The sequence below is a fragment of the Triticum urartu genome, chromosome 5A, assembly GCF_056163025.1.
Source record: "Triticum urartu cultivar PI428250 chromosome 5A, HENAU_Tu73, whole genome shotgun sequence".
Classification (NCBI taxonomy): domain Eukaryota; kingdom Viridiplantae; phylum Streptophyta; class Magnoliopsida; order Poales; family Poaceae; genus Triticum; species Triticum urartu.
Window position 1 is genome coordinate 120,531,177 of NC_141877.1, and position 20,593 is coordinate 120,551,769.

Genomic DNA, 20,593 nt, shown 5'->3' on the forward strand with positions numbered 1-20,593 from the left:
ATGCATTCTATTGAAACTGTCGAATGTCTTCTCTGCGTCCTTGTCAGCAGAAGATACAGAGACAAACATTAAGTCTGTTTTCAATGCTAATTCCTTCACCTGAAACCCGGAGAAGTGGGAACGACCACCCGACAATCCAGGTGTGCGTGGGACGTGGAACAACCTCCGATATGCTGCATGATGGCCACGTGTTCCTCAGATGTGAATCGCCAGGGGCACCTGTGTAATAACACTGAGTCGTCCCTGTCCCTATAAATACACACCTCACCTCAGTCATTATCCTTTCTTCCACTCTCGCACGAACCCTAGCGCCACCGCTAGCCCTCGACGATGCCGGCGACAAAGCGCTTAGCTGCCACAACCTCTCCGACGCCGTCTTCACTCCGGCCGTGGACATCGTCTTCTCCGCTGTCGCCGTAGGTGTCCTCCGTCGCCAATTTAGGGCACGGACGATCGAACTGCTCGGCCTCCTCTTCCACTCCGTCTAGCAGTTCCTTGTGTGGTAAATAAAACTTCCTTTTTACGGCCCCTTTGATCCTATAGATTCATCACTTTCTACCACAAGCAGTTTTTGTTCACACAAGTTGGATCCACTTCATACTGCATCTCATATTATGCCTAGTATGTTCACTTATGCTTCACAAAGTAGTTAGATTCCTCACTTGTACTGATCCATGGATTCGTACAAATCTGGAACCAACTCCTTATCTATGAGTGAATGTCTTCGCAAGATGAGGTCAATGTCTTCTAAACTGATTTATCTTCAAAATCTTCTGAGAATGCATATGACCTCTTCCCCTTCCCTCGCACCTTAATGCTGTCACAGGTACATGTCCGTGGGAGAATCCCTTGGTTCTCATAGTCTGCATTCATTTGCAGAATTCTTACAGCATCATATAAATTCTCCCAAAGCCAGTTCCTGTTTGTCCAGCAAGCGAAAGCCTTTGACGCCTTTGAACGTATTGAAGCCATTCAGTTTAAAGTTCATGGCTGCAGAGAAATCAGCAAGGAAGGGTGGCAGAAAGCGTCGAGGAGAAACATCAAGAGATCTGCCCGATGACCTCTCAGAACTGTACAAGACAGATCCTGAAGAGGATTACAATCAGCGCAAGACACGAATCCAATGGATTCGACGATATTGGGCAGAACAGTGGTTCAAGTACAGGTTTGTGACAAAGGAATATGCTGAGAAGAATGCCATCAAGCGACCATGGGGAGACATCCTATACAGAAATCTTCAACCCAGGTCCAGAGATGAAGCCATTGAACAAGGCTTCTATCCCTGCATGGTCCGTGGACCACGGCCTGCGGATGCTGACCCATCATCACTGCTATGGTGTCGTGACGACAACCTGTTCAAGCGCAACTTCCAGTTTGCCCAGAATTCGGCGAAGCAGAACAAGAAGTCATTGGCATTAGACTTCAACCCTGGTTCCTCTGCTCCCTGTGCCGATGGCACCCGCGAAGCTGAACCCAATCTTGTTGGGCCCTTCTACAACCTGGAAGGTCTCATCACTCATATCATGGTTCAAGGGACAGCTGTGACGCCCGGATAATTAAGCTACAGTAATTCTCTGCTAATGACGCCACGTCACTTCGATTACTGATGCTAATCTTGCGTTAGTTCGAAACCGAATAAAATTCAAATTCAAAATCAAGCAAGCAATAAAAGTTTTCAAATATTAAAACTAAAATGTTCGGAGTGAACCAAATATTGCATAGGTAATTATGGTGGAGAAACCACACCTTTATAAAATGTTTAAGTACTATAAGATGAATAAAACAGTAGTAAAAACACTTATTTAAATACCTTTTGTAATTAATAAAATGTCAAACTAATTTATTTGAGGACTAGACTTTTTGTGACTAGGAGCTAAGTTGAAATACTAATTTAGATGCTGCTTGTATATTTTACTAAGACTAAAATAAAATAGTAAAAGAAAAATAAAAATAAAACATTAAAAGAAATCAAAAGGAAAAGAAAAGGCAAAAGAATCAAAGGAAAAAAAAGAAGGCCAGACCACCCCGCTGGGCCACGTGGCCCAATCGGCCAAAGCTGCCCGGCCAACCCACCTAACCCCCCCTCGTTCCCCTTCCCCTGTTCCCCGCACCCCATGGACGCAGATGGCGCGTCCATGGCGTGGATGGCCACACGGCGCGCATCCAGGCGACCTCGGCGCCCTATAAAAGCTCGCCCCCTCGCCTGGTCAACCCTAGCCTCCCCCTAATCCCCTTGCTCGCCCCCTCCTCATCTACTACAAATCAAGATCGGAGCTCAACGCGGTGACCGTGCTCATCGTCGCAGTAGTCGCGGCCACCGACCTCCCCTCGTTGCGCCAAGGCATCCAGGAGAACCATCGCGGTCGACTTCATCCGTTCTGAGCACAAAATCGAGCGGAACCATCCTAAACGCACCCCATCGACCTCGTCTGCGCTGCTCAAACATGTCCAGGAGGTCCGCCTCGTCGCCTTCATCCTCTACACGATACCTCACGGGCTGGATCGCCGGGAGTCACCGCAATCGGGTCATCTTCCTCGACTTCGGTGGCCGCGCTCCTCCACTCGATCTGCACTGCTTCGACCCGCATCGTCTTCCTCGAGCTCGCGTTGACCTCGCTGTGAGCTCCCGCTGTTTTCCCCACTCCTTTTTGCTCACGCGTGTCCCCTAGTCGTATCTGCCGCCATGGACGGAACCCGCTACCCGCCGCGCTCACCGCAGCCGCCAGCCCCTGTACTCCCCGCGACCGCCCCATCGCCTGTGGCCGCCATGGCCGGACCTCTGTGTCCCCGCGCACATAGCCTCTCCTGGCCGCGCCCCTACAGCCCGCGCGTGCCTGCGCGCACGCCTACCTCGCCCGGCCACTCCCCTGTCGCCTCCCTCGCGCGCCCTCGCTGTTGCTCGTCACGCCTACGCTGATCGCTGCTGAACTGCTGTTGTTCGCGAGCCTTTGCCCCCGCATGCGTTCGTTGTTGCTGCTTGATGCCCACGCTGCCCTGCTGTTGCTTGCTATAGCTGTTGCTGCCGCATCGCCGCCCTGCGCGCGTGCCGTTGCTTCCTGTAATGCTGCTGCTACAAGTGCAGCGCTGCTACAGTAACATTCAGTTACTATAGCAGCTGCTAGCTTTTCTAAAACTGCAACGATTAGCCCCCTAAACAGCCTCAAAATAGGAACTAAACAAACCTCAACATAGCTAAAATAAATATGTGTGGGTAGTACACTTGTCAAGGTTCAATTCTTTCCATTGGACCAAATCCAAAAGTTGTCTGGATTAATTCCTATGAAAATGACAAAAGTCTATGTTCTATTAACTAGCAAAACTAAAAATAGATATACTGCCGTTCGTCCGCCACGCATCCCTAGCATAGCGAACACGCAGCTTTTCCCCTCCGACTCCTCTGCCCGAAAACGCAAAACACCGGGGATAATTTCCCGGATGTTCCTCCCCTTCACCGGTACCACCTCGTAACGCGTTAGGGCACACCTAGCATCACGCTTTGTCATGTCATGCATCATCATGCATTTGTTTGCATTATATTTATTGTTTCTTCCCCCTCTTCTCTCGCTAGACATCGAGACCGACGCCGCTGCTACCCAGTACGACTACGGTGTTGACGACCCCTCTCTCTTGCCAGAGCAACCAGGCAAGCCCCCCCCTTTGATCACCAGATATCGCCTACTCTTCTCTCTACTGCTTGCATTAGAGTAGTGTAGCATGTTACTGCTTTCCGTTAATCCTATTCTGATGCATAGCCTGTCCTTGCTACTATTGTTGTTACCTTTACCTGCAATCCTAATGCTTAGTATAGGATGCTAGTTTATCATCAGTGGCCATATATTCTTGTATGTCTGCCATGCTATATTATCGGGCCGTGATCACTCGGGAGGTGATCACGGGTATATACTATATACTTTATACATGATACATGTGGTGACTAAAGACGGGTCGGCTTGTGGAGCACCCGCGAGTGATTCACGGATTGGGGGCTGAAAGGACCTTGTCCCAACGGCCCTCTGTGTGGATTTTTGTGGCGAAGCGACAGGGCAGGTTGTGATCACCTAGGAGAGAGGTGGGCCTGGCCCTGGTCGGTGTTCGCGGATACTTAACACGTTTAACGAGATCTTGGTATTTGATCTGAGTCTGGCTACTGGCCTATACGCACTAACCATCTACGCGGGGACAGTTATGGGCACTCGATGTCGTGGTATCAGCCGAAGCCTTCGTGACGTCAGCGACTGAGTGGCGCGCGCCGGATTGGACCGTAAGCCTGTTCTTGTATTAAGGGGGCTAGTTCTGCTTCCGGCCGCGTACGCAACGTGCAGGTGTGCAATGGGCGATGGGCCCAGACCCCTGCGCCATAGGATTTAGACCGGCGTGCTGACCTCTCTGTTGTGCCTAGGTAGGGCTGCGACGTGTTGATCTTCCGAGGCCTGGCATGACCCAGGAAAGTGTGTCCGGCCAAATGGGATCGAGCGTGTTGGGATATGTGGTGCGCCCTTGCAGGGAAGTTAATCTATTCGAATAGCCGTGATCTTCGGTAACAGGACGACTTGGAGTTGTACCTTGACCTTATGACAACTAGAACCGGATACTTAATAAAACACACCCTTCCAAGTGCCAGATACAACCGGTGATCGCTCTCTCACAGGGCAACGAGGGGAGGATCATCAGTTAGGATTATGCTATACGATGCTACTTGGAGGTCTTCAGTCTACTCTCTTCTACATGCTGCAAGACGAGGCTGCCAGAAGCGTAGTCTTCGAAAGGACTAGCTATCCCCCCTTATCCCGGCTTTCTGCAGTTCAGTCCACATATAATAGCCTTATTCCAGTTGATACCAATGCATACATATGTAGTATAGCTCCTTGCTTGCGAGTACTTTGGATGAGTACTCACGGTTGCTTTCTCCCCCTTTTTCCCCCTTTCCTTTCTTTCTGGTTGTCGCAACCAGATGCTGGAGTCCAGGAGCCAGACGCCACCGTTGATGACGACTACTACTATTCGGGAGGTGCCTACTACTACGTGCAGCCCGCTGACGGCGACCAGGAGTAGTTTAGGAGGATCCCAGGCAGGAGGCATGCGCCTCTTTCGATCCGTATCCCAGTTTGTGTTAGCCTTCTTAAGGCAAACTTGTTTAACTTATGTCTGTACTCAGATATTGTTGCTTCCGCTGACTCGTCTATGATTGAGCTCTTGTATTCGAGCCCTCGAGGCCCCTGGCTTGTAATATAAAGCTTGTATTATTTTAATTTGTGTCTAGGGTTGTGTTGTGATTTCTTCCCGTGAGTTCCTGATCTTGGTCGTACACATTTGCGTGCATGATTAGTGTACGATTGAATCGGGGGCATCACAAGTTGGTATCAGAGACGACTGCCTGTAGGAATCCCTCTTCCAAACTCCTTGGCCGAAGTTGAGTCTAGTCATTGCAAAGCTTTTAACTAACATGGCTGTGCGGCTTACGGGCCCACGTCGCCATTGGGTGGTATTAGAATCTTTTATTCCTCGTCTATACTCTGGAACTCTGACCTCTCTTCTATTCGGGTTAAATGATTTTGCTAAAAAACAAAACTGACTTTAGGTTCTCGGAAATACTTTCTCTCGGAGAGCTCCTTGTTACTGATGATCGCCTGCCGTACCGAAGGATTCCGAAGATACTCTCCGTTGTTCTCTCGAGACTTTATGCCCATTGCTTTTGCCATCCCCTACCACCAAAATATCCCTATGGATAAATACTTACACCTGTCACCCTTACTTTTATTCCCAGTTAATCTTGTTATTACAAGATACCCCGAAATTCTCTCTCTTGTTCCGATAATACCCTGTGCCCACTGCCCTTGCAGTTCTTTGCAACCTGGATAATCCTACGAATAATTTCTCGCACTTATCAAGTATCCGCTCATCCCCAGTGGATACATGTATTTCACGAAAGTCTTCGAAATACTATTCGATCTCCGAAAATCCTCAACAGCCTATTGCTCTTGAAATTCTTGCTTGCTTGCATTATGATTAACCTCATAAGTCCGGTAATCTTATTGGCATCCTTAGTCATTATCAGTTTGAGTCTGTTGAATCAATATGTTGTGAATGCTCGCAATCCTTAATCAGATCTTTCATTTTTTCCTTCCGGCTCAGACGTCATTTTAAACATGAGCTGGATCTCGACCAACCAAATTGCCATCGATTTTAACCCCTAAGGCTATTCAACTTATCCATCCCTAATTAGAGCATTGCTTCTGATCCCTTGTCTTGGAATTCATAATTCCTTTGCATTTGAGCTTTGAGTTAGTCAGTTGTTTCTATAATCTTATCTCCTTGCATTCTTTCTTCTTCTGGTTGAGTACCGATGCTCACATCAGATCCCTTATGGACCACCAGATCCTTTGTTGGATTTTATCTGACAACGTCCTTCATATTCAATAAGCTTGTGAGCCTTTTCCTTGGATACATAATGCCTTTGGTAAATTGTATCCTCTGTTTTCTCAACCATGCTTTGTTTTCGAGCTGGTGGTATTTACGATTGAAGCTTGTGGTATATGTTCCTAAGATGCCCCTATGGGTTGAACCTATACCTGCTCTAAAACCGTGTGAACCCAAAAGATTTCACGGGTCATACTTATCTGGTATTGCACCAGGTAAAAAATTTCAACAAGTACATTGAAGCTAATGCTAAATGTTTCCTGCTCAATTATCCAAACACCGTTGTATGGGTAATATCATGAGCTTCCCCCCCCCCTTACTTAAGTGGCTTTCTACCTTCTATCCGGTCTTGGATATCATACTCTGCTTGTTCTTGGGAAGGATATACCCCTGAAATATGTGTTTAAACACATTTTGCCTTCCCATTGATCTGTTTAATCTGATAATCACATTTTCTTTCCATTGTTCTGTTTAACCTTCTTGAGGTTTATATGATCTAAGCAGTAATACATCACTGCTTTTATAAGCACCGCAGTGTACAACTCTGTCAGTAAGACCCTGTTACTATTGTTATTGACATTCTGGTAACCACCGATGGACGAGAACTTTGCCTATTGGTTCGCCTCGTTCAACGAGCAGGAAAATGGTTCTCTTCGTCCCTCGCCCTTGGTACCGACATTGTTGCCGACATAACTGGCTCGCTACCCTCTGACATGCCTTGCTATCATGACCATGCAAGATGTCACCACTCCTACTTTTATCCCACATGGCGGGCCCATAACCCACAGTTCCACAGGATCGAAACCTGACTCTCCTGTACACCACTTGTTCCCAAGGTTGTTCCTCGCGCTTGACTTTGTAAGTAATTCACGGACCACCTGTCTAGTGATCTAATCTGGTATGAGGCGCAATACCTATCCTCGTTGCCCTGAAACCCTTTCACCTTTTGATTAGGCATCACGATTGCCTATCCGTTTGAAACTTCTCATGGTACCTTCTTACTTTGCTCTCGATATATTCTTAAGTTTCAAATCGAGAGATACTTATGCTTCTTCCCTGAGTTAACCATCTGATGCTCGATCTTGTTGGGATCCGTCCTTATAGAGTTTTTCCCCTCTTATCCTTTCGTAAGTACGGTGAAGTTCCCGAAGGAAGGACGACAATTTCCTCATGATGCATTGGTGCATAGGAATGAAGACATACATACTATGGATTGACCTCTTCGAGAAGAGCAACCAAGACCGAGAAGATTCGTTAGAATTTCGTAACCAAACCTTTTCCCTTTAGACCCCCTCTTAATTCTCGGGACGAGATTTCTTGTAGTGAAGGAGAATTGTGACGCCCGGATAATTAAGCTACAGTAATTCTCTGCTAATGACGCCACGTCACTTCGATTACTGATGCTAATCTTGCGTTAGTTCGAAACCGAATAAAATTCAAATTCAAAATCAAGCAAGCAATAAAAGTTTTCAAATATTAAAACTAAAATGTTCGGAGTGAACCAAATATTGCATAGGTAATTATGGTGGAGAAACCACACCTTTATAAAATGTTTAAGTACTATAAGATGAATAAAACAGTAGTAAAAACACTTATTTAAATACCTTTTGTAATTAATAAAATGTCAAACTAATTTATTTGAGGACTAGACTTTTTGTGACTAGGAGCTAAGTTGAAATACTAATTTAGATGCTGCTTGTATATTTTACTAAGACTAAAATAAAATAGTAAAAGAAAAATAAAACATTAAAAGAAATCAAAAGGAAAAGAAAAGGCAAAAGAATCAAAGGAAAAAAAAAGAAGGCCAGACCACCCCGCTGGGCCACGTGGCCCAATCGGCCAAAGCTGCCCGGCCAACCCACCTAACCCCCCCTCGTTCCCCTTCCCCTGTTCCCCGCACCCCGTGGACGCAGATGGCGCGTCCATGGCGTGGATGGCCACACGGTGCGCATCCAGGCGACCTCGGCGCCTTATAAAAGCTCGCCCCCTCGCCTGGTCAACCCTAGCCTCCCCCTAATCCCCTTGCTCGCCCCCTCCTCATCTACTACAAATCAAGATCGGAGCTCAACGCGGTGACCGTGCTCATCGTCGCAGTAGTCGCGGCCACCGACCTCCCCTCGTTGCGCCAAGGCATCCAGGAGAACCGTTGCGGTCGACTTCATCCGTTCTGAGCACAAAATCGAGCGGAACCATCCTAAACGCACCCCATCGACCTCGTCTGCGCTGCTCAAACATGTCCAGGAGGTCCGCCTCGTCGCCTTCATCCTCTACACGATACCTCACGGGCTGGATCGCCGGGAGTCACCGCAATCGGGTCGTCTTCCTCGACTACGGTGGCCGCGCTCCTCCACTCGATCTGCACTGCTTCGACCCGCATCGTCTTCCTCGAGCTCGCGTTGACCTCGCTGTGAGCTCCCGCTGTTTTCCCCACTCCTTTTTGCTCACGCGCGTCCCCTAGTCGTATCTGCCGCCATGGACGGAACCCGCTACCCGCCGCGCTCACCGCAGCCGCCAGCCCCTGTACTCCCCGCGACCGCCCCGTCGCCTGTGGCCGCCATGGCCGGACCTCTGTGTCCCCGCGCACATAGCCTCTCCTGGCCGCGCCCCTACAGCCCGCGCGTGCCTGCGCGCACGCCTACCTCGCCCGGCCACTCCCCTGTCGCCTCCCTCGCGCGCCCTCGCTGCTGCTGGTCACGCCTGCGCTGATCGCTGCTGAACTGCTGCTGTTCGCGAGCCGTTGCCCCCGCATGCGTTCGCTGTTGCTGCTTGATGCCCACGCTGCCCTGCTGTTGCTTGCTATAGTTGCTGCTGCCGCATCGCCGCCCTACGCGCGTGCCGTTGCTTCCTGTAATGCTGCTGCTACAAGTGCAGCGCTGCTACAGTAACATTCAGTTACTGTAGCAGCTGCTAGCTTTTCTAAAACTGCAACTATTAGCCCCCTAAACAGCCTCAAAACAGGAACTAAACAAACCTCAACATAGCTAAAATAAATATGTGTGGGTAGTACACTTGTCAAGGTTCAATTCTTTCCATTGGACCAATTCCAAAAGTTGCCTGGATTAATTCCTATGAAAATGACAAAAGTCTATGTTCTGTTAACTGGCAGAACTAAAAACAGATATACTGCCATAGCAACTTTGGAGCAAAAAATAAACAAGTTACAGGGATTTAACAATGATGCAATTGATACCATATTGTAGACCACAGGAAAGTGATCAATATTGGTATAAGGCACCAATTCATAGGATGAATAGAACACTAGTTATAGCCTCTAGAAAACAGCTAAATGATGTTTAAAACTAAGGACTTAGCAGAATTTCAGTAATTCTAGAAAATGAATTAAAACTTTAAAAATTAATATAAAATAATCCGTAGCTCGGATGGAAATACTTTCTACATGAAAGTTGCTCAGAACGACGAGACGAATCCGGATACGCAACCCATTCGTCCGCCACGCATCCCTAGCATAGCGAACACGCAGCTTTTCCCCTCCGACTCCTCTGCCCGAAAACGCAAAACACCGGGGATAATTTCCCGGATGTTCCTCCCCTTCACCGGTACCACCTCGTAACGCGTTAGGGCACACCTAGCATCACGCTTTGTCATGTCATGCATCATCATGCATTTGTTTGCATTATATTTATTGTTTCTTCCCCCTCTTCTCTCGCTAGACATCGAGACCGACGCCGCTGCTACCCAGTACGACTACGGTGTTGACGACCCCTCTCTCTTGCCAGAGCAACCAGGCAAGCCCCCCCCCCTTTGATCACCAGATATCGCCTACTCTTCTCTCTACTGCTTGCATTAGAGTAGTGTAGCATGTTACTGCTTTCCGTTAATCCTATTCTGATGCATAGCCTGTCCTTGCTACTATTGTTGTTACCTTTACCTGCAATCCTAATGCTTAGTATAGGATGCTAGTTTATCATCAGTGGCCATATATTCTTGTCCGCCTGCCATGCTATATTATCGGGCCGTGATCACTCGGGAGGTGATCACGGGTATATACTATATACTTTATACATGATACATGTGGTGACTAAAGACGGGTCGGCTTGTGGAGCACCCGCGAGTGATTCACGGATTGGGGGCTGAAAGGACCTTGTCCCAACGGCCCTCTGTGTGGATTTTTGTGGCGAAGCGACAGGGCAGGTTGTCACCACCTAGGAGAGAGGTGGGCCTGGCCCTGGTCGGTGTTCGCGGATACTTAACACGTTTAACGAGATCTTGGTATTTGATCTGAGTCTGGCTACTGGCCTATACGCACTAACCATCTACGCGGGGACAGTTATGGGCACTCGACGTCGTGGTATCAGCCGAAGCCTTCGTGACGTCAGCGACTGAGTGGCGCGCGCCGGATTGGACCGTAAGCCTGTTCTTGTATTAAGGGGGCTAGTTCTGCTTCCGGCCGCGTACGCAACGTGCAGGTGTGCAATGGGCGATGGGCCCAGACCCCTGCGCCATAGGATTTAGACCGGCGTGCTGACCTCTCTGTTGTGCCTAGGTAGGGCTGCGACGTGTTGATCTTCCGAGGCCGGGCATGACCCAGGAAAGTGTGTCCGGCCAAATGGGATCGAGCGTGTTGGGATATGTGGTGCGCCCCTGCAGGGAAGTTTATCTATTCGAATAGCCGTGATCTTCGGTAACAGGATGACTTGGAGTTGTACCTTGACCTTATGACAACTAGAACCGGATACTTAATAAAACACACCCTTCCAAGTGCCAGATACAACCGGTGATCGCTCTCTCACAGGGCAACGAGGGGAGGATCATCGGTTAGGATTATGCTATACGATGCTACTTGGAGGTCTTCAGTCTACTCTCTTCTACATGCTGCAAGACGAGGCTGCCAGAAGCGTAGTCTTCGAAAGGACTAGCTATCCCCCCTTATCCCGGCTTTCTGCAGTTCAGTCCACATATAATAGCCTTATTCCAGTTGATACCAATGCATACATATGTAGTATAGCTCCTTGCTTGCGAGTACTTTGGATGAGTACTCACGGTTGCTTTCTCCCCCTTTTTCCCCCTTTCCTTTCTTTCTGGTTGTCGCAACCAGATGCTGGAGTCCAGGAGCCAGACGCCACCGTTGATGACGACTACTACTATTCGGGAGGTGCCTACTACTACGTGCAGCCCGCTGACGGCGACCAGGAGTAGTTTAGGAGGATCCCAGGCAGGAGGCATGCGCCTCTTTCGATCCGTATCCCAGTTTGTGTTAGCCTTCTTAAGGCAAACTTGTTTAACTTATGTCTGTACTCAGATATTGTTGCTTCCGCTGACTCGTCTATGATTGAGCTCTTGTATTCGAGCCCTCAAGGCCCCTGGCTTGTAATATAAAGCTTGTATTATTTTAATTTGTGTCTAGAGTTGTGTTGTGATATCTTCCCGTGAGTTCCTGATCTTGGTCGTACACATTTGCGTGCATGATTAGTGTACGATTGAATCGGGGGTGTCACAACAGCCGTGGATGAGCCTGTAGATGACGCTGAATCTGATGAAGCGCCTGCAGCGCCGAAGCCAAAGAAACTGAAGCAGCCTAAAGCTTCAAAGCCTGCCTCAGCACCAAAAATATCACGGGCGAAGCCACTGGCTACTGCACCTCCTGAAGACAGTGTGCAGTCTGAAGATCTGTCACGCATCTCCAAGCCCCAGAAAGTCAAGATGCCTCTGCCACACACCAGCCAAGAACTGACTGCTGCTACTATTCTGCGCAACGATGCCATTGATCTGTTCAGTGATGAAGATCTTGCAGATGATGCTCTTGAGCAATTGATCAAGAGTAAAGAAGAAGCAGAAATCTTCAACAATTTGCCTCTCTTTGACGTGGCAATCATCCACGACTTCATCGATGAGTGGTTTGACACGCCCAACCTCAGCTTTGAAGATCTGCAACTTCCCATTGGCCTCAGTGTTGCCTTCCATGGCGCCATTGCTTCAGAGTTAGCTATAGACCAGCGCATCGTTGAACTGAAGCAGAAAATTGACTTTGAGAAAGCTCAGTTTAAGAAGCATACGGCCAAGCTCAGCGTGAAAGAGGTTAAGAACTTCAAGATCATGATGCGCGAGTTCAAAGAAGCCTTTCTCAAGAAGCGTGAAGAAGCTCAAGGTTCTCGTGAGCGCATGAAGAGCCTGGCTGACAAGTGTGTGCAAGCCTACAATGAGGCTGAGAAGCGCAAGGCCCTTGGGCGTCCTGGCATCGACCCCAGGATGGCTGCAAAGCAGCAGAAGAAGAAGCCCGCTATGGCCGAACCCGACGCACCAAGGCAGAAAGCACATCCTATTGTCTTCCCAACGAGCATGACTGGCTCGAAGCCAAAAGCCAGGTCTACCGCTTCAGAACTGAAGAAAACGAGGACTGCTGAGGCTGAAGCCAGAAAGAGGAAACATCCTGAAGCCTCTGCTGCTGCTCCCTCCAAGAAGAAGTGGAAGACCAAGAAGGAACGGGCTGCTCCCACGGAGCCCCTGGTTGTTGAACCTATCTCCATGGTTCGCCCTGCCGCTGAACATCAAGAGCGCCAACTGACTGTCCATGAGTCTGCTTTCACAGAGGCTCATGAAGCTGAAGACATTCCAGCAGCCGATCCCACCACAACTAAAGACATTGGTCACCATGACCATGTTAAAGATGATGTAGTTCTTCCTCAGATCGAGCACCAACAGGTATCATCGCCTGTGCTTACGCATAGCGAACTCATCAGCATTGGTCGTCCTCTGACGCCAACTGCTCGGGATGCATCATGAGCTGATCACCCACAACAACAAGAAGAAGATGACCTTGAGGCCCAGCCAACTCCATCTCCAAAGGCGTCGCCAGCGTTACGCAGGCTTCGCAAAGGACCAAGGCCTCCAGTCTCCGAGTCTGAAGCTAAAGCTGCTGAAGATATTCCGGCTGCATCAGCCGATGACACCCAAGAAGAAGAACGTGTCCCCACTCCCCCAACTACTGAAGAAGCTGTTCTCGAGGAGAACGTGTCTGTGCCCGACCCTCCAGCTCATCAAGTGGAGGTAGAAAATCTTGAGGCTGCCACCACCAACACCAATGATGCCACTGACGCTGTCATGGCTGAAGCAAATGTGGAGCCTACACCAACCCAAGAACTAGAAGTCAGTGAAGCCAATGATGCTACTGCTTCTGTTCCTGCGCCTGTTGCTGGTCCTCAGTTTGACTATCATATTGAGCATAGGCCTCAGGTACAGAAGCCAATGCCAAGGTTGCCCAGGTTTTCAGGTCCTGCATCAGCACCTGGATCCTTCAATGTCAACGGCTTCAAAGCAGACAACACCTTCTTCAATAGCTCCAAGAACCCCTACTCAAGGGAACGAATATCTTCTGATCGGTTCTGGAGCTATCTGCAGCGAAGCTATTACTCCTGCATTCTGTACAATCAAGGTCGCATCTTCCCACATACGCGCCTTGACACCGAAGCAATAGCTGGTCTGCCCTGTTTGGAAGAAGCTCTGGATTGCTTCAAAGAGGTTGTATTGTTGCCTTTCGTCACCGACCAAGAGCACTGAAACGAAGAGTTGCTGCTCCAATTTTATGCCACACTTCACATACGTGGTTACAACAGAGATCCGAAGACTTGGGTCCTTGAGTGGATGACAGGAAATGTTCATCACGAAGCCAAAGCCTTTGACATCATTGAGCTCACTGGTCTGCCCACTCCTGGAGATCTCTATGAACCTGGCTGTCAGCTTCACAGTGAAGCCCTGGAGAGCATCTTTCAGAAGCCTGAACCAAACATGAGTCAGATGCTCAGTATGATGAAGCCTTTGCCACAAGACGCTGCATATCCTAAAGAGTTCCTTGTTGAAGACCTGGAGTATCTGCCACGGACTATTTATCACATTATAAGGCGAACTCTCTGGCCCATCAAAGGACATTCCCCATATGCAAAGCTGGAAGTTGCAATGAAGACTTTGGTCTTCTATATTCTTCACAGCAAATGCTTCAATGCACAAGACTTCTTCATCCGCCAACTTGCTGCTTCAGGATCTGATCTTTTTGGCTTGAAGTTCTATGCTCCATGGATAATGCGGCTGATCAAACTCCACTCAGCTATCTCATATCAGCCCTCTGCTCGCAATCATCAGATCTTTATGCCTGACGTGGATATGTCTACTGAAGCCATCTATCCAGAGCCTGCCAAGGAGCCTCTTAGTCTTCAGAATGCGGAGCATCAAAATTTCTCTCAGAACATTGAAGGAGTTGAAGCAGTCACTCGTTTTTATCCTATGGCTGGCACTACACGCGCACCTCATCATGCCCTCACTGAAGCCACTGAAAGCACTAGTGCCCAACGGCTCAAGAAGCGATCTCGTGTTCTCAATGACCGAGAGCTTCTGGTTGCTCTTCATCAGAAACAGGATAGGCATCATGACTGGCTGAAGCGCCAAATATAGAGCCTCTTGGTGGATGTCAACCGCATTCGCAATCTTACGACCAAGAATGCCTTTGTTGCCCATGAAACTTGTCGGCGTACATGGAAAGGGCTGACGCTTATGTGCTCTGAGAATGATCTTCAAGAGGATGGCTTCTCTGAACGTTTCAAGTTTGACTCCACACCTCCCCGAAGGGCAGTGCTGCGACGAACTCCATCCCTTGAAGACTTTGAGTTCTCTTCCTCTGCTGCAACTGTGAATGCCAGAGTGATCGAGGATGAAGACGATGCTACTTCACCGCCACCTCCTTCAGCACGCTTCGACTCTGCTCCAAGCTCTTCAGCACCGCCAAACACCACCAACGACCCTGCTGCTTCACCTACTCCTCATGGGAATGAGTAGATGCTCTATGTCTTCAAACCTTTTTGGTCCTTACTGACAAAAGGGGGAGAAGCATATGAGGTTGATAGTCTTCAAGCGGGTCCATATGGGCGGGTGCTTTATATTTTGCTTCGTGCTTACAACTCTCGTTTTGCTACATTTGGTTCTTTGAGTTGTAACACTTAAACTCGATGGTCGTCTGCTACTTATCTGCCACCTTGTGTTGCGATGATAAATTCCGCATGTGCGACGATAAATTCCGCACTTAGATCATTCTGCAAACGTCCATTTTCCATTATGCATGTCATTATCTTCATATACTTTCACATGCATAGTGGATTGTCATCATAAGTTGAAGTGGATCTCCACAAGTACAACCTGCCATGTGCATTTGCATTTCAAAAGCAAATTACTTATATGCACATCTTCAGGGGGAGCCCTTGCAACTTATGAAGACAATTCCTTATCCTTTACAATTTCACAGATTATATTCCCCGTTGAAAACTTCAACTAGTTTGTCATCAATCACCAAAAAGGGGGAGATTGTAAGTGCATCTAGTGCCACCCCTAGTTGGTTTTGGAGTATTGACGACAAACCTAGTTGAGGGACTAATGTGTTTGTGAGAATTGCAGGATAACACAGGTAGAAGTCCCTCATTGATTCGGTTTTCCTACCAGAGATGACCCCTAAAAATGTATGAAGACATTGAAGTCAAAGGTGGTATGTGAAGACATTCACATTGAAGACTATGACAAGAGAATACATCGCATGAAGACTATGGAGCGCGAAGACTTAGATCCTTCGTAGTTCTTTTTCTTCTCTGTTGAGTCATAGGAACCACCGTACTATTAAGTGGGGTCCAAGAGAACCAGTCAGAATGACTGAAGTGATGCTTAACCAAAATCCTATGTCTTCGAGTGAAGACTATGAGAGCGAATCTTGTCCAGAGTTGGACAAGTCAGCTTTGCTTGTAGCCCAAGTAAAGTTGCCGTGTGTGTTTGAAATCTGACCGTTGGAACACGTGTCAGTTCCTTAGTGACCCAGGGTCATTTCGGACAAATCAGGTCGGGTTGCCTAGTGGCTATAAATAGCCCACCCCCTACAACCATAAACGGTTAGCTGCTCAGAGTTAAAGTACGGCTGTTGTCGTTTGAGAGCAACCCACCTCGAAGCCTTTGAGAGAGAATTCCTTGCGAGGATAAAGTCCTAACCACCCAGAGCCAAAGAGTGTTAGGCATCACTTAAGTCATCCTGTCTGTGTGATCTGAAGACTTATTACACTTGAGGACTGTGAATCCTCCGGCCGGTTAGGCGTCGCGTTCTGAGCATCCAAGAGTCATTGTGGATCGCCAGTGAACGAAGTCTGTGAAGGTTTGGGAGTCTACCTTGAAGACTTACCAGAGTGATTGGGCGAGGTCTAGCTCAAGGGGAATACGGTAAGGACTAAGGGTTCTGAGCTGCGTGTTCAGGACTGGGTGTCCGGGACTGTGTGTCCTCAGATTTAAATACCTAGCCGCCCTAACCAGACGTACAGTTGTCACAGCAACTGGAACTGGTCCAACAAATCATTGTCTTCAACGAGTCACTGGTTTCTTCCTTCCCTTCCCTTTACTTACTGTTGGTCCTTGTGAAGTCATTGCATGATTGCATTATCTTTTGTCTTCACTAAGTGATTACTTGTTTTGATTGGCTTCACAATATCTTCCTACCTGATCCTTACTGCCTAGCTGCTATTAGTCATTGTGCTTTCACTTCTTTGGTTACTTGACTAAGGTTGTCTAGTGTAGTCTACCTTCCGCTGCATGGTAATAGGTTTACTTCTATTGTTTGTCTTCGAAACTTCCATGTTTTGAAGACTTTGTTAAAAATCGCATATTCACCCCCCCCCCCTCTAGTCGATCACTAGCACTTTCAGTGGTGAGTTGGGATGTGTGCATGTTGAGAAAAAATATAAATATCATTTTCAATGCATGTTAAGAGAAATAATTAATGGAATGATGAGTTGTCATGTGTGCATGTTGAGAGAATTGAGATAGTGGGGATCAGCTATTTAGGGACTCCCTCCGTTTTTATTTACTTTTCATATTAGCTTTGATCGAAGTCAAACTTTATAAAGTTTGACCAAAATTGTAGAAACAATATGAACATTTACAATAACAATTTGTATGATGTGAAAATATTTGCAATAGTGAATCCAATGGTATTGGTTTGGTGGTGTATATGTTAATATATTTTTCTATAAACTTATTGAAAGTATATAAAAATTGATTTTAAACAAATCTAATATAGAGTAAATAAAAACGGAGGGAGTATAATATTAGGATTCAGAGGCAGTACCAAAGTTCTTGCTGCAAAATTTAAGCTTACATCAAGGTCTTAAAAAATGGCCTTGTAACATTTCTAGATGGGATGTTCTGATTGCAAATTGTAATATGACCATTCAAATGCTTGGTGAGAATAATGTATGTGGCACACAATTCATACTTTTGGTGTTGACGGAGAGAGGGGGCCAGTTGCCTTTTTCTCCTGCTCCATTGCTCCAACATCGATCATAACAAGAGAAAGCCGGAGCGACAGCCAGACCTTTTCTTTTGAACAGCAGCAAAGCCAGGCCTTTACATAAGCGGGTCCTGCTCCTGGTTCGCACTGGGGCCACCTGCCAGTGCCCCGTTATCGAATAAAGCGTGGCGACCGTTCAGCGGTAGGGCGCACCTCCCAGAAAGCTCCGGCTGAGTTGCCATTCCACGCCACAGGCAGACAAGGAAATTTTGGCTAGGGGTACAACACAACAAAGTACCATAGTCAGGCATTTTTGTTGTTGGCTACAGATACGTGCGTCCTTCACCTGTAGCATCATTGAAAAAAAAACACGTAAAAGTTGGAGCAAAATAACCCGCAAAAAGAAAAGTTCGAGCAAAATGATCTATGAAGCGACCATACTACCATTTGTATACTCCCTTTCATCCGGATATTTATTTCCGCGACAAGTAATTTGAGACAAAGGGAGTACTATTTCTTAAAAAAACTTTTGATATTTTCACCAATTGTCATGGTAGTAGAAAGAACACTTGAAGTAACAGAAATTACATCTACTAGGTCCTTAGATCATCTAGAGATGACCACAATCACTGAAGCGAGTTGATGACACGTCATCGTCATCATTCCTTCTTTACAGGAGTCAGACAAACCTTGTTGAAGTAAAAAATCGAAAAGGCGTCATTCTAAGGTCCTCACGGGACGAACGCCCAGAACAACAACCGTCACTAATGAAGAGAAGCATAGATTGAAAGGATCGAAAGGGTAGACACACGAATCATAGATGAACGAAGGTAGATCCATCGAAGACAAACACCGATCGAATCTTGCGAGATCCGTTGGAGACACACCTCCATGCGCCCTCCAACGACATTAGATGCACGACCGGGATGGAGATGGGCTCGGGAGAACCTTATCTCATTTCAGAGAGCCGCCTCACCTTCTTGAGCAGGGCACAAACTCTAATCAAACTAAAAAAATACCTAAAACGGAACATGAGCCCTTTCGTCGGCAAAAGTTAGGGTACATCACGCCTCCATGGTCCTAAGGCCACAAGAGACAAGGGCAGATGACGGTGGCGCTAACGAGAGGGAAGAAACCCTCGTCGACTGGAAGTCGCCTTTCGTGGGAGGAGAAAAACATTTTGGTTAGTACATATTTACCATAATACTATTTTTTCATTTATAGAAATGACGTAATATCTCAAAAGTCCAAGACATGACACACAAGCGTCATTTGAGAAGATTTCTCATGGTTAATTCAGATCCTCACAACCCATGTTATATTAACTCTTTATTATCGACATTTTCAAGATCAGAATGGAGAATATGTCGGTCATCAAATAGTCTCGCCATTTCAAAATTATCTTCTTACCAACTTTACATGTCTCCCCTCTGTCTGCCGCTCCGGTGGCCGATGGTGGAAGGGGAATCCCGGTGCCTTTACTCTGGTTAGTAGTTTAGGTCAAGACTTTTAGAGCCAGTTTGGTTCGAAGCCTGGACAATATGCCTGAGAGAATCAACTGCCTGGATAGTGCCTGGACCGATGGAAAATTTTGCCTGTCCAGGCTAGCCTGTTGCGTGCGTGTTTGGATCGCGTCCTTGTATGCTACTGCTTGTTGAGTGTTTAAAATGTATACAAAGAGCAGACCGTACTGCTTCTAGTATTAAATATTCCCAGGCTACTACTTTCAGCACGCCAGGCACAAGGAAGGGGACGCCTGGGCCAGGCTAATGAAAGTGTCTGGTGCTCTAGCCAGGCTAATTAATATGACAGATGCTCCAGGCCAGGCAAGCTTTTTCTTACTCAGGGCACAATCCAAACAATCTCCAGGCTAGTATCAGGCAAGCTTCAGGCTAGGCACAAAGACGTGAGGAAGCGAACCAAACTGACCCTTAGTCCTCGCAGGTGCGTCGCTCAGGAGGATGGTAGTGATTCTTGTTCGAGTTTGTCATGCAGGCTCCGATCCTCCTCGAGTTCGTCTGTCTGGAAGTAGTCGACGAAGCTCCGACGTAGATTCCTGCCATCTTCTTGGGGCAGTGAGGTTAATGTTTCTCGTCACGTGGTGAGATTTGATGTCAGATACCTAAGATCTATCAAGGGTTCAACAACGACGACCACTCTCTAGGGCACTGGTCCTTAGGGGCACGTGCACGAAGGTTTTCCGACTGCCATCGACAAGGTTAAGCCGGCTCCGGTAGGGGAGCGGTGATAGCGGCACGTTGACGGCTCGTTCTAGCGACAATAGCGGTCCTTCGGTGGTATTGGAACTTCGATGTAGTTTTTATTATGCTTGAGATGCTTTTATAATAGATCTGATCTTTTTGCAACAAAATACTTTGCAAGTTTATAATATACTCTCTCTATTTTTAAATATAAGTTTTTTTAGTGATTTTAATACGACCTTAAAGTGTAGACTCATTCATTTTGCTTCGTATGTACTACTCCCTCCATTCCTAAATACTTGTCTTTCTAGACATTTCAAATGACTACTACATACGGATGTATGTAGACATATTTTAGAGTGTAGATTCACTCATTTTGCTCCGTATGTAGTCACTTGTTGAAATGCCTAGAAAGACAAGTATTTAAGAACGGAGGGAGTAGTTTGTATTGGAATCTCTTATATTTAGGAACGGAGGGAGTACGACCTTCGCTGTTACTTTTGGGTGAGTATTTATGGTGTTTTCTTATTATGATTTTCTAATGATAAGTACACCTCTGTCATTGTATCTAACCAACCTAAATAGATTATCCTCCCTGTGCCATGGATTAAGAAGTTTAACGGCTAACTTTCTATACCAAACATATATTTCAAATTGAGCGAACGTGTATATATCTATATCTAAAATGGTAAGGCACACTCGCTGCCAGACT

At 47.1% G+C, this 20,593-nt stretch overlaps 1 long non-coding RNA gene across 1 annotated transcript; it reads left to right on the plus strand.

The window, feature by feature from the left end:
- Nucleotides 1-8,616: 8,616 nt before the first annotated feature.
- Nucleotides 8,617-11,702, plus strand: LOC147970526 (uncharacterized). The gene is made up of 3 exons (XR_015603242.1): nt 8,617-8,824; nt 10,089-10,163; nt 11,474-11,702. It is a non-coding gene; the product is annotated as an uncharacterized LOC147970526 (long non-coding RNA).
- The last annotated feature ends 8,891 nt before the right edge of the window (nt 11,703-20,593 follow it).